This window comes from Phoca vitulina, unplaced genomic scaffold, assembly GCF_004348235.1.
Source record: "Phoca vitulina isolate PV1807 unplaced genomic scaffold, GSC_HSeal_1.0 scaffold77, whole genome shotgun sequence".
Lineage (NCBI taxonomy): Eukaryota > Metazoa > Chordata > Mammalia > Carnivora > Phocidae > Phoca > Phoca vitulina.
This window is the reverse complement of record NW_022589780.1, coordinates 5981438-5996365: the sequence shown is the minus strand read 5'-3', so window position 1 is coordinate 5996365 and position 14928 is coordinate 5981438. Positions and strand designations below refer to the sequence as shown.

The 14928-nt window shown below is 35.8% G+C and overlaps 1 protein-coding gene and 1 pseudogene across 3 annotated transcripts in view; one reads left to right on the top strand and one right to left on the bottom strand.

Annotated features, from left to right (window-relative positions):
- ZC3H12B (zinc finger CCCH-type containing 12B) overlaps window positions 1–14928 on the top strand; it is a 549765-nt gene that overhangs the window by 317001 nt on the left and 217836 nt on the right. For 2 of the 3 annotated variants that reach the window (XM_032393862.1, XM_032393860.1), the window contains exons 1-2: window positions 9393–9477; window positions 10760–10936. The gene's annotated coding sequence lies outside the window, so the exon portion shown is untranslated. Of the gene's footprint in view, window positions 1–9392; window positions 9478–10759; window positions 10937–14928 lie in introns of those variants that run through there. The other variant, XM_032393861.1, reaches the window with a different exon arrangement.
- Window positions 7133–9574, bottom strand: LOC116625369 (annotated as a pseudogene).

Below are 14928 nucleotides of genomic sequence, written 5' to 3'. Positions count from 1 at the left end.
ATATTTTCTTATTTTTTTCAATTCTTTCTTAATTTTTATTTATATATATATGTTATATATAATATATATACATTTTTTATTTTGGTTTCTTTTCATTTTATTTTATTTTTGTATATATATATATTTTTTCTTTCTTCCCTATTTTGGGAATCTAGTTTCTTTTAACAAACAGACCAAAACACACCCAGGATCTAGTTTAGTGTTTTGTTCTGTTTCATGTTTTCTTTGATTTTTTTTCTTATTTTGTTTTGTTTTTGTTTTCTTCTGGTTTGTTTTGTTTTTTTTGGTGTTGTGGTTGTTATATTTGTCTTTTCTCTCTCTTTCTTCCATCCTTTTCTGGATATAATGATGAGACAGAAAAACACACCTCAAAAGAAAGAACAGGAGGTAGTACTCACTGCCAGGGATTTAATAAGTATGGATATAAGTAAGATGTCAGAACAAAAATTCAAAACAACAATTATAAAGATACTAGCTGGGCTTGAAAAAATCATAGAAGACACTAGAGAATACCTTACTAGAAAAATAAAAGAACTAAAATCTAATCAAGTCGAAATTAAAAATACTATTACTGAGATTCAGTCCCAAATGGAGGCTCTAAGAGGATAAATGAGGCAGAAGAGAGAGTTAGTGATATACAAGAAAAAAGTGATAGAAATTAAAGAAGCTGAGAAAAAGACAGAAAAACAACTACTGGATCATGAAGGGAGACTTTGAGAAATCAGTGATACCATAAAGCAAAATAATATCCAGATAATAGGGGTCCCAAAAGATGAAGACAGAGAGAGAGAGAGAGAGAGGCAAAGGTTTATTTCAACAAATTATAGCTGAGAACTTCCCCAATCTGGAGAAGGAAACAGGCATTCAAGTCCAGGAGGCACAAAGAACCTGCATCAAAATCAATAAAATTAGATCAGCACCATGACATATAATAGTGAAGCTTGCAAACTTCAGAGATAAAGAAAAAATCCTGAAAGCAGCTCAGGACAAGAGATCCTTACCCTACAAGGGTAGACACATAAGGCTAGCAGCAGACCTGTCCACAGAGACCTGGCAGGCCAGAAAAAACTGGCATGATATATTCAGTGTGTTAAATGGGAAAAATATGCTGTCAAGAGTATTTTTTCCAGCAAGGCTGTCATTCAGAATAGAAGGAGAGATAAAAGAGTTTCCAAGAGAAACAGAAAATAAAGGAGTTCCTGAACACTAAACCAGCCCTGCAAGAAATATTAAAGGGGGATCCTGTAAGCAAAGAGAAGGCCCAAAAGTAACATAGACCAGAAAGGAGCAGAGAAAATCTACAGAAAAAGGGACTTTATGGGTAATACAATGACACTAAATTCATATCTTTATATAATTACCCTGAATGTAAATGGACTAAATGCTCCAGTCAAAAGACATAGGGTTTCAGGTTAGATAAAACAAACAAACAAAAAAACAAAAAAACCCATGACCCATCAATAAGCTGTCTACAAGAGACTCATTTAGACTCATAGATGCCTCCAGACTGAAAGTGAGGGGGTGATGAACAATTCATTATGCTTATGGACATCAAAAGAAAGCTGGAGTAGCAATCCATATATCAGACAAACTAGATTTTGAACCAAAGACTGTGATAAGAAATGAAGAAGGACACTATATCATAATAAAGGGTCTGTCCAACAAGAAGATCTAAAAATTGTAAATATTTATGCCCCTAACTTTGGAGCAGCCAATTATATAACCGAGTTAATAACAAAATTAAAGAAACACATTGACAATAATACATTAATAGTAGGGGACTTTAGAACGCCACTCACATCAATGGACAGATCATCTAAGCAGATCAACAAGGACACAAGGGCTTTGAATGACACACTGGACCAGATGGATTTAACAGATATATTCAGAGCATTTCATCTTAAAACAGCAGAATACACATTCTTCTCAAGTGCACATGGAACATTCTCCAGAATACATCACATACTGGGTCACCAATCAGTTCTCAACTGATACAAAAAGACTGAGATTATTCCATGCTTATTTTGAGAACACAATGCTTTGAAACTTGAAGTCAAGTACAAGAAAAAAATTGGGAGGAACAAAAATACATGGAGGTTAAAGAGCATCCTACTAAAGAATGAATGGGACAACAAGGAAATTAAATAATAATTTAAAAAATACATGGAAGGAAATGAAAATGAAAACATTACATTTCAGAACCTTTGGAATGCAGCAAAAGGTAGTCCTAAGAGGGAAGAGTATAGCAATAGAGGCTTTTCTCAAGAAACAAGAAAATTCTCAAATACACAACCTAACCTTACACTTAAAGGAGCTGGAAAAAGAACAGCAAATAGAGACTAATTCCAGACTAAATACTAATGATTAGAGCATAAATCAATGATATAGAAATCAGAAAAATAGTAGAACAGATCAAGGAAAGTAGGAGCTGCTTCTTCAAGAGAATTAATAAGATCAATAAACCCCTAACCAGACATCAAAAAAAAAAAAAAAAAAAAAAAAAGAGAGAGAGAGAGACAGAGGGAGAGAAAGGACTCAAATAAATAAAATCATGAGAGAAAAAGGAGACATTACAACCAACACTGAAGAATTATAACCAATTCTAATAGAATATTATGAGCAATTATATGCCAACAAATTAGGCAATCTGGAAGAAATGGATGTATTCCTAGAAACATAAACTACCAAAGCTGAAACAGGAAGAAATAGAAAACCTGAACAGACCCATCATCAGCAAGGAAATTGAATCAGTAATCAAAAATCTCCCGACAAACAAGAGTCCATGGCCACATGCCTTCCCAAGGGAATTCTACCAAATATTAAAGAGGAATTAATACATATTTTTCTGAAACTGTTTCAAAAAATAGAAATGGAAGGAAAACTTTCAAACTCATTCTATGAGACCAGCATTACTTTGATCCCAAAACCAGACAAAGAACCCATTAAAAAGGAGAATTACAGACCAAAATCCCTTATGAACATGGATGCCAAATTTCTCGCCAAGATACTAGCTAGTAGGATCCAATAGTACATTAAAAGGATTATTCACCACGAACAAGTGGGATTTATTCCTCAGCTTCAAGGGTGATTCAACATCCACAAATCAATCAGTGTGATACATTAATAAAAAAAAAAAGGACAAGAACTTATGAACCTCACAATAGATGCGGAAAATGCATTTGACAAAATGCAGCATCATTTCTTGAAAAAACTCTCCACTGTGTAAGGATAGAGGGAACATACTTCAACACCATAAAAGCCACATATGAAAACCCGCATTAAATATCATCCTCAATGGCAAAAAACTGAGAGCTTTCCCCCATGGTCAAGAAAATGACAGGGATGTCCACTCTCACCACTGCTGTTCAACATATTACTGGAAGTCAGCTTCAGCAATCAGACAACAAAAAGAAATAACAGGCATCCAAATCAGCAATGAAGAAGTTGAACTTCGCAGATGACATGATACCCTGTAGAAAACACAAAAGAATCCACCCCAAAATTGCTAGAACTCATACAGGATTCAGCAACGTGGCAGGATATAAAATCAATGCACAGAGGTCGGTTGCATTTCTATACACTAATAATGAGACAGAAGAAAGATAAATCAAGGAATTGATCCCATTTACAACTGCACCAAAAACCATAAGATACCTAGAAATAATCCTAACCAAAGAGGTAAAGGATCTGTACTCTGAAAAGTATAGAACACTTATGAATGAAATTGAGGAAGACACAAAGAAATGGAAAAACATTCCATTCTTGTGGATTGGAAGAACAAATATTGTTAAAATGTCTATGCTACCCAAGCAATCTACACATTCAATACAACCCCTATCAAAATGCCATCAGCATTTTTCATAGAGGTGGAACAAATGATCCTAAAATTTGCATGGAATCAGAAAAGACCTCAAGTAACGAAAGGAATGATGAGAAAGAAAACCAGCTGGAGACATCACAATTCCGGACTTCAAGCTATATTACAAAGCTGTAATCATCAAGACAGCATGGTACTGGCACAAAAACAGACACATAGATCAATGGAAAAGAATAGAGAACCCAGAAATGGACTCTCAACTCTGTGGTCAACTAATTTTCTACAAAGCAGGAAAGAATATCAAATGGAAAAAAAGACAGTCTCTACAATAAATGGTGTTGGGAAAGTTGGATAGTGAGATGCAGAAGAATGAAACTGGACCACTGTACACTGTACACCAAAATAAACTCAAAATGGATGAAAGACCTAAATGTGAGACAGGAATCCATCAAAATCCTAGAGGAGAACACAGGCAGCAATATCTTTCAATTTGGCTGCAACAACTTCTTGCTAAACCTGTCTCCAAAGGCAAGGGAAACAAAAGCAAAGATGAACTATTGGGACTTCATGAAGATAAAATGCTTCTGCATAGCAAAGGAAACAGTCAACAAAACTAAAAGGGAACCTATGAAATGGGAGAAAATATTTGCCAATGTCTTATCAGATAAAGGGTTAGTATCTAAAATCTATTAAGAACTTATCAAATGTAACACCCAAAACCAAAAAAATCCAGTCAAGAAATGGGCAGAAGAAATGGAGAGATTTCTCCAAAGAAGACGTACAAATGGCCAACAGATACATGAAAAACTGCTCAACATCACTTGGTGTCAGGGAAATACAAATCAAAACCACAGTGAAATACCACCTCACACCAGTCAGAATGGCTAAAATTAACAAGTCAGGAAACAATAGCTGTTGGTGAAGATGCAAAGAAAGGGGAACCCTCTTACACTGTTGGTGGGAATACAAACTGGTGCAACCACTCTGGAAAAGAGTATGAAGTTTCCTCAAAAAGTTAAAGATAGAGCTACCCTTTGACCCAGCAACTGCACTACTAAGTATTTATCCAAAGGATACAATAATAGTGATTCGAAGGGGCACGTGCACCCCAATGTTTATAGCAGCAATGTCCCCAATTGCCAAAATACAGAAAGAGCCCAGATGTCTACCAACAGATGAATGGATAAAGAAGATATGGTATATATATTCACAATGGAATAATATTCAGCCATCAAAAAGAATGCATCTTGCCTTATGCAATAACATGGATGTGACTAGAGGGTATTATGCTAAGCAAAATAAGTCAGTCAGAGAAAGACCAATACCATATGATTTCTCTCATATGTGGAACTCAAGAAACAAAAGAGATGAACATAGGGGAAGGAAAGGAAATAAAAAGTAAGATAAAAACAGAGAAGGAGGGAAACCATAAGAGACTCTTAACTATAGAAAACTCAGGGTTGCTGGAGGGGAAGTGGGTAGGTTTTGGGATAATTGGGTGAAGGGCATTAAGAAGGCACTTGATGTAATGAGCACTGGGTGTTATATGCAACTGATGAATCACTGAATTCTACCCCTGAATCTAATAATACAGTATGTGTTAATAAAAATAAATAAATAAATAAATAAATAAATAATAAAAATAAATAAATAATTTAAAGATAGCTTTACCCTACTACCCAGCAATTGCACTACTAGTTATTTATCCTAAGGATACTAAAATAGTGATTCAAAGGGGGCACATTCAATCCAATGTTTATAGAAGTAATGTCCACAATTGTCAAAATATGGAAAGAGCCCAGATGTTCATTGACAGAAGAATGGATAAATAAGAAGTGGTATATATATATATATATATATATATATATATATATATATATACAATGGAATATTACTCAGCTATCAGAAGGAATGAAGCCTTGGCATTTTGCAATGATATGGATGGAACTAGAGGGTATTATGCTAAGTGAAATAAGCCAGTTAGGTAAAGACAAATACCACATGATTTCACTCATATGTGGAATTTAAGAAACAAATCAGATGAACATAGGGGACAGGAAGGAAAAATAAAGTAAGAGGAATACAGAGAGGGTGACAAGCCATAAGAGACCTTTAACTTTAGGAAACAAACTGAGGGTTGCTGGATGGGAGGTGGTTGGGGGGATGGGGTAACTGGGTGATGGGCATTAAGGAGGGCTCTTGAAGTAATGAGCACTGGGTATTGTATGCTACTGATGAATCACTAAATTCTTCCTCTGAAAAGAAGTAATACAACATATGTTATTATAAAGAAATAAGTAAATAAATAAATAAATAAATAAATAAATAAATAAATATTTTTAAAAAGTTGAAGATAAAGCTGCCCTAAGACCCAGCATTTGCACTACTAGGTCTATATCCAAAGGATACAAACATAGTGATTTGAAGGGGCACCTGCACCTTAATGTTTATAGCATTAATTTTCACAGTGACTAATAAATGGAAAGTGCCCATATGTCCATTGACAGATGAATGGATAAAGAAGATGTGGTGTATAGATACAGTGGAATATTACTTATCCATCAAAAAGAATGAAATCTTGCCATTTGCAATGGCATGGATGGAACTAGAGGATATTATGCTAAGCGTATAAGTCACTCAGAGAAAGACAAATACACACTCAGACAAAGACAAAATCATATAGTAATATGATTTCATTCATATGTGGAATTTAAGAAACAAAAGAGATGAACTTAGGGGTAGGGAAGGAAAAATAAAATAAGATGAAAACAGAGAGGGAGACAAACCATTAAGGGACTCTTAACTACTGGAAACAAACTGAGGGTTGCTGAAGGGGAGGTGGTTGGGGGAATGGGGTAACTGGGTGATGGGCATTAAGGAGAGCACTTGAATTAATGAGCATGGGGTGTTGTACACAACTAATAAATCGCTAAATTTTAACTCTGAAGCTAATAATACAGTATATGTTAATTAAATTAAATTTAAATAAAAATTTAAAAAAACTTTAAACAAATTTTTATTAACAGAGAGTGTCATATAATTAGATTATTTTTCTACTTCAGACACAATTATTCTTACTCTCCACGGAAAGGCTGCTTCTCATTTTTTTATCTGGTAATGGCAATCACTAAAATCCTGAATTTAACAGAATAGTTGTAAAAATGCCTCAGTGATTTAAGTTGAAAGCAACACATTTGTTACATGACCCTTGCACTTAGTTATCAGGAATGTACAAATGTGTTTTTATTCAAAAATACAAAATACACTTTCTGTAGGCATTGACAATGACAGCAGTAAACCATTATATGTTGTTAACTGAAACCAGTGACTGTTGGTTATAGTTATTTTCTTAAACATCAGCCAGGCTTTTCTTCAGTCATTTCCTTCAGCTGATTTCTCTAAGTTATTGGTAAGGATTACTGCATTGAACTTCCTCTCACAGTTTATTAATAAAGTACTATTTTAAGAATTAGGACATGCCACCTCCCATACCACATCCCATTCCACCCATTCTAGGGTCTTTAGGAATTTCAGTGACTAGATCTTCTCCTGTACTTAACAGAGAGGCCACTCTAGCAACATCCAATAAAACAGTTCTTACAACCTTAGTTGAGTCAATTATTCCTTTTTCCACGATATTCACAAAATCTCTGAGCATAGCATCATACCCATTTCTGAGGAACTTTGCATAATTTTCTCAATTATTAGTGATCCTTCAATACCTGCATTCTTAGCAATGGTCATTGCAGGAATTCTGAGTGTTCTTTTAATAATTTCTATATCAATTTTTTGATCTTCAGGAGCTGGAATTATTTTTTTAATTTAATTTTATTATGTTATGTTAATCACCATACATTACATCATTAGTTTTTGATGTAGTGTTCCATGATTTATTGTTTGTGTATAACACCCAGTGCTCCATTCAATACGTGCCCTCTTTAATACTCATCACCAGGCTAACCCATCCCCCCACCCATCTCCCCTCTAGAACCCTCAGTTTGTTTCTCAGAGTCCATAGTCTCTCATGGTTCATCTCCACCTCTGATTTCCCTCCCTTCATTTTTCCCTTCCTACTATCTTCTCTCTCTCTTTTTTTAACATATAATGTATTTTTAAAAGATTTTATTTATTTATTTGAGAGAGAGAGAGAGCACACAAGCAGGGGGAGGGACAAAAGGAGAGGGAGAAGCAGAGTCCCCACTGAGCATGAAGTCTGATGCAACATGGGGCTCGATCCCAGGACCCTGAGATCATGACCTGAGCCAAAGGCAGCCGCTTAACCAAATGAGCTACCCAGGCACCCCAGGACCTGGAATTATTGAATCCAAAGCTGGAATGCTCCAAACCATGACATAACCCCTTCCCAGAACAATGCCTCCAACAGCAGCACATGTAGCATTGAGGGCATCTGTAACTCTGTCATTCTTTTCATTCGCTTCAACATCATTTGTCCCACCAACTTTCAGCACAGCTACTCTATCTGAAAGTTTGGCCAGACGTTCAATCAGTTTTCCCTTTTCATGTTCACTAGTTGTGATATCTAACTTCTTGATGATTTCTTGAAAACATTTTTCAATTTGAGCCTTGTCACCATTTCCTTTCAAGAGCATGGCATCATCTTTGGTCACAATGACCTCTCCAACTTTTGCTCAGTCATGAGGCTGAATTTCTTCAAGATTTAGTGTCAATCCCTCTTCTCCAAACACTGCACCACCAGTCACAACAGCCATCTCTTTAATCTGGTTCTTTTTATTGTCACCAAAACCTAGAGCTTTGACTGCTACAACCAAAAGATCAATTTTTAGCCTATTCAAAATGAGTTTATTCAGAGCTTCTACATCAACATCTAGCAATTATGACCAAGGGCTAATAGGGAGCATTGGCAATTTCAGGAACAGGTACAGTGGATTGGACTCTGAAAACTTTCTTTTCACCTCAATAGAATATAAAATAATGGAATTCACATTTCTGACCTTTTGATGTATTAATAAAATATGGAGAAATATATTCACACTCAAACTACATGCTTTGAATAATTTCTAATTCATCCTTTAGTGTTTTTCCATTCTTTACTGTGAAGACTCCCTTTCTTCTAGTTTTTTTTCATTAAATCAGAAATGATGTTGCACATTTCTTTGTCTCCATTTGCAGAAATCGTAGAAATCTGAGCAATTTCTACAGGGGTTGTCACAGGTTTAGACTGCTTCTTAAGTTCAGCAATTACAGCATCAACAGCTAACATCACACCTCTCCTGATTTCCACAGGATTAGCACTGTTGCTAATCTTTTCTAAGCCTTCCTTGGCAATAGGGTGTGCCAGGAAAATAGCAGTAAGGGTGCCACCCCCAGCCTCTTCATTTGTGTTACTGATATCTTGAACAAGTTTAGTGCCAATATTTTTATATATTTATATTTTAAGCCAATAGACTTTGCAACAGTTACACCATCTTTTGTTACTTTGGGTCTTTTCCAACTCTGTTCAATAATCACTGTTCTTCCCTTTGGCCCCACAGTAACAGCTACAGCATCAACTAAAAGGTCTACACATTGACGCATTAAAGCTCAGGCATCTACACCAAATTTTACTTCTTTGGAATAAGCCTGAATGAGATGAGGAGCCAGTGCTCTAGACACTGGCCTAATTTCAGGAAGAACTACAGGTAATCAAGGCATTTCTGTGGGGCAACTGCAGGGTGTGCCAGCAGTCAGGCAAGTTGTGGGATGCAAATGAGGGGAAGAGTTCCTCCTGTTGTGAATTTTAGCAGATTTTTTTCACCTATCCAGTATCATTCACTCAGATGTCCTATTCATATAGTAACCTAATTTTCCAAGACATTTTTAATTTCAAGAATTATCTCGCATTATCTTTCCAAGCCATCAGAGCGTTCCATAAGTTCCAGTTTTTTCAAAGTCCAATTTACATCTTTTGGTTTGCATCTGGCACCAAGAAGCAACACAAAAACCTTATTTATGAGATATTATGGTCAGATTTAAAGTTTGGAAAGTGTGGCTACCACACTACTAAAAGTAATATTCAGGGAATGAAAAAATACATAAAGCTAGTAAGTGGAAATAATGATAAGGACCTCCACAATCCTTTGTTAGGCCATACTTTGCTCCCAGACCATGGTTTAATGCTCTAACTTCTAGTTGAGAAACATGTTTTAAGCAACTTAAAGTTATAAAATGATAATTGATTAATAGTGTAATAATTTAACATCTTAAATTTTTCAGAAAGATGATTCATTCATTTATTTTGAAGTGAGGTAGAAGGGAATAAGTAAGAAGATTCAAGGCTAGTTTTATCCAAGTGTTTTTCTTGGTTCTGTCAACTTTGTAAATTGTATGTGTGACTTTTTAGTTAATATGACTGCAAGTGAACTAAAAAATAGAAAAGTCTCTCTAAGGTGGAAATATACATTCCAAGTCTTTAGGAAATTAATGTTTATTCTAAATTGTGGTCCTTTAACATTTATGATCTTACTTCACTTTGCATAAATCAGCAAGAGGGAATAGTAATACTTAATCTGCAAACTGTACATAGGATCTACCTGGAAACATTCTGCTACTTAATGAAAAGTCTAGATAAAGTAGTTCTCCTTAAATTCACTGTTCATATATGTTTTTCTTTTTTAAGCGTGTGTGTGTGTGTGTGTGTGTGTGTGTGTGTGTGTCTGTACATAATTTGGCTATGGTTCTTTTAGATTGAGTATTATCCATAGTTACAAGATAAGTTCTCTTAGGCTTTTCGAAGATTCTGAGTCAATATGTATAAAACACCTCAGATTAGCACAATCATTGAGAAGAACTATCAACCTTTGAGATCCAAATCTTTTGCTGTCCTGACTGTAGTACAGAACTTTAAATGGGTAAAATGTGTTTCAGAGAATGATTTATTGAATTCTCACCATAGGTTTGCCTTCTGCTTATGTAACTCTGTAGGAATCTTATTCCACGGCTTTGGATTATTTTTTTACAATTCTGACTCGGCAACAGAGGATAAAAGCCATGATATGATGAATAAGCCACACAAGTAAGAAATACAGATGTGGACTATAGACCTCCAAAGAAAAATTAAGCTGGTCGAGGATATGTACCAGACATTGGAAATGTTAAGAGGTAGGTACTTTGGTGGTTATTGTTGTTGAGGGCTTTGTGTGTTAAAGTAGACTATTGTAAGAAGATTGTCATGATCTGTATAATATGACAAGCTGTGACTACTTTTATAAGAAAATTAAGCTTACTTTCAGAAAAGTTGAGCTATCAAAGTGGTAGTGAAAATCTGAAGAAGATTTTATTCTTAGCTTTTTAGATTTTTTAACAGGAAATAAGCCTAGGAGGGAGTAAGAGAAAATGAACTATCATTTATTGAGATTTACTAACCAAATATCAAAATATGTGTTATCCCATTTAATCCTCATAATAATCCTATGATGTATGTGGTATTATCTTCATTTTACACATAGAAAACAGTCTTGAATAGATTACTCGACTTATCCAAGGCCATGCAGCTATTAAGTTCAGGGTTGTGTTTTAGACACAGGTCTCTCTGACTTCTAACACTGTATGTAAAGAAGACTAATACCTAAAAGAAAGCTATAACTATATAATTTCATGGTTTTCTTATGAAGAATTAAACCTCTACTTAATTTTAATTTTCTGAGGAAAGTTTCTGACATAGCATATTCAGAAAATTCTTCAGTAACCCCAATATATGCACCTAAGGAAAAGGCAATGCTAGAGAAAGAAGCAACTATTCTCAGCAATGAAATGGCTGTGGTTCTGACATTTTTCCTTTTTGCTTCTTCTGTGTTTCTTTAGATAGTATGTAAATGGAAACCAAATTTTCTAGAGCAGGTATATGTACCTAGAGCAGGTAATTGTAGAAATGTAGCCTTCTATTATGAAATCTGCTTTATTTATTTAGCTAAAGCAGCAGTTTAAAGTTTATTTCAACTGATTGTAGACTCATGTCACATACCTTTGGACATTTGATCAGTCTAAGGAATTTAAGCCTCTTTTATTTTCATAATTTACAAATGTTTAGGTTTCCTTCACATTGTAGAAGCTTTTTGTTTTCATGAAGTCCCAATAGTTCATTTTTGCTTTTGTTTCCCTTGCCTCTGGTGACATGTCTAATATGAAGTTGCTAGGCTGAGGTCATAGTTTCAAAGAAAAGTGGAAATACTGATTTAATTTTATTAAATTACAGTCTTTAGAAGTTCTTCCACATGGTGTTTAAACTTTTAATTACATCTTTAATATTTTTTATAACTGACTAATAAAAATTATTGGCAACTGTGGTATAGTGGCAAGATCTTTTGATTTGTAGTCAAAGAACCTGAATTTGAATTTTAGTTCTGCCTCTCTGGTACTCAGTTTTCTTTTATTTATTGTTTTTTTATTATGTTCTATTAGCCAACAAATATATATCATTAGTTTTTGATGTAGTGTTCAATGATTCATTAGTTGCATATAATACCCAGTGCTCTTCACAACACATGCCCTCCTTATTAAGATTTTTTTTAATTTTTAAAATTTTTTAAAATTTTTTAAATTTAAATTTTAATTCTAGTATAGCTAACATACAATATTATATTAGTTTCAGGTGTACAATATAGTGATTCAACAATTCTGCACATTACTCAGTGCTCATGATGATAAGCGTACACATCACCTATTTCATCCATCCCCACCACCCACCTCTCTTCTGGCAACCATCAGTTTGTTCTCTATAGTTAACAGTCTGTGTCTTGGTTTGTCTCTCTTTCTCTCTCTCTTTTAAATTTGATCATTTGTTTCCTTTCTTAAATTCCACATATGAGTAAATTGAGTGGTATTTTTCCTTAACTCACTTATTTCACTTAGCATTATACTCTCTAGCTCCATCCATATTGTTGAAGATGGCAAGATTTCATTCTTTTTTATGGCTGAATAATATTCCATTGTATATGTATCGTATCTCCTATAGCCATTCATCTATCTGAACTTCAGTTTTCTCATCTCTAATATGGGGGAAAAATCCATATGTCATATAGTTTTGTGTGAATAACTTGAGATAATAAATGTGAGTGTACTTTGTGGACAATAAAATTTCATAAGAATGTGAAGGGAGAGGGAATCAAATGAACACTAAGGGAACAAGGAACTGTTTCTTTGAAAAAGTTTAATAAAATTGATAAACCCCTAGCCAGACTTATCAGAAAATAAGAGAAAGAACCCACTAAATAAAATCACAAATGAAAGAGGAGAGATCACAACCAACACCACAGAAATACAATTACAACAGAATATTATGAAAAATTATGTGCCAATAATTTGGGCAATCTGGAAGAAATGGATAAACTCCTAGAAACATATAAACTACCAAACTGAAACAAGTAGAAATAGAAAATTGAACAGACCAATAACCAGTAAAGAAATTGAATCAGTAATCAACAAAGTCCCAACAAACCAAAGTCCAGGGATGGCTTCACAGGCAAATTTACCAAACATTTAAAGAAAAGTTAATACCTTTTCTTCTCAAACTGTTCCAAAAAATAGAAATGGAAGGAAAACTTCCTAACTCATTCTATCAGGCCACCATTACCCTGATTCCAAAACCAAAGACCCCACTCAAAAAAAGAATTATGGGCCATTATCCCTAATGAACATGTATGCAAAAATTCTCAACAAAATACTGGCAAGTTGAATCCAACAATATATTAAAAGAATCATTTACCACAGGAGAAGGAAAGATGGCAGAGGAGTAGGGGACCCTATTTCAACTGGTCCCCGGAATTGAGCTGGATATCTATCAGATCACTCTGAGCACCGACAAAACCAGCCTGAGATGTAAGAAGATCTGGATCTCTACAAACAGAATATCGCAGGTGGTTGGTTTTGAGGTATGAAGCGGAGAGCCGTGATTCCGTGGGCAGATATCGGAGGATAAATGGCAGCGGGAGGGAGCTTGTCCGTGGGCATCCTACACAGCTGGTGAGCGACAGCCTCACCAACTGGGGAGGGGGCACAGACTCGTGGACCGGCAGTGGCGGGAAAAGGACTTTAGGGCAGCCCCCGGCTTGGAAACCTGGAGCAGCAGGGTCACATGTGCTAACTGCAGCCACTGGCGGTTTTAGAAGCACAAAGGGCAGAGACGTGCTCTGATATGGAGGCAGGACTGGGGGTGCTGCAGAGGGGCGCACAACCCAGGACGCTGCAGTTTATAACAGCACAGACAGAAATGGAGATGGTGTGGCCTGGAGAGCTCACTGAAGAACAGACTGTGGTCTCTCTGCTCTGAGGCAGAGGGTTGGAAACATTCTCTTCTGCTCTGACTTGCAGAAGAGATGTGGAAAGCCACCAGGGAAAGTGGTCAGAGAACAAAAGGCCCCAAAACTGATCCCCGCTGAACACATCCCCCGCCACAGGGGGGCAGGGCAACTCCGCCCAAACAGGGTTGCCTGAGTAACAGCGCGGCAGGCCCCTCCCTCAGAAGATCATTTGTTTTCTTTCTTAAATTCCACATATGAGTAAATTGAGTGGTATTTTTCATTAATTCACTTATTACACTTAGCATTATACTCTCTAGCTCCATCAACCTAGGTCAACAAGAGGCCAGCAACCCTAAGGTCACAAGAAAACAGGTGCATCTTGCCTGGGTTCTGCTCAATAATTTGGACTCTATACATTCCCTCAAACACCCATCAAAGGAATGACTAGGAGGAGGAGCCCCCAAATTAGAAAAGACTCAGAGATCATGACTTATGCTGCAGATTTACAAATGGATGCAGATATAACCAAGATGTCGGAGATGGAATTCAGGCTAGCAATTGTGAAGACAATGGCTAGAATGGAGAAATCAATTCATGGCAACATAGAGTCTCTAAGGGCAGAAAAGAAAGCTGAATTGGCAGAACTTAAAAATGCTATCAATGAGATCCAATCAAATCTAGATAATCTAACAGCTAGGGAAAGTGAGACAGAAGAACGAATAAGCCACCGGGAAGACAATATAATAGATAAAAAGGAAAAGAGAAGGCCAGGGAAAAACAACTCAGAATCCATGAAAATAGAATCAGAGAAATAAGTGACACCATGAAGCATTCCAATATCAGAATAATTGGAAT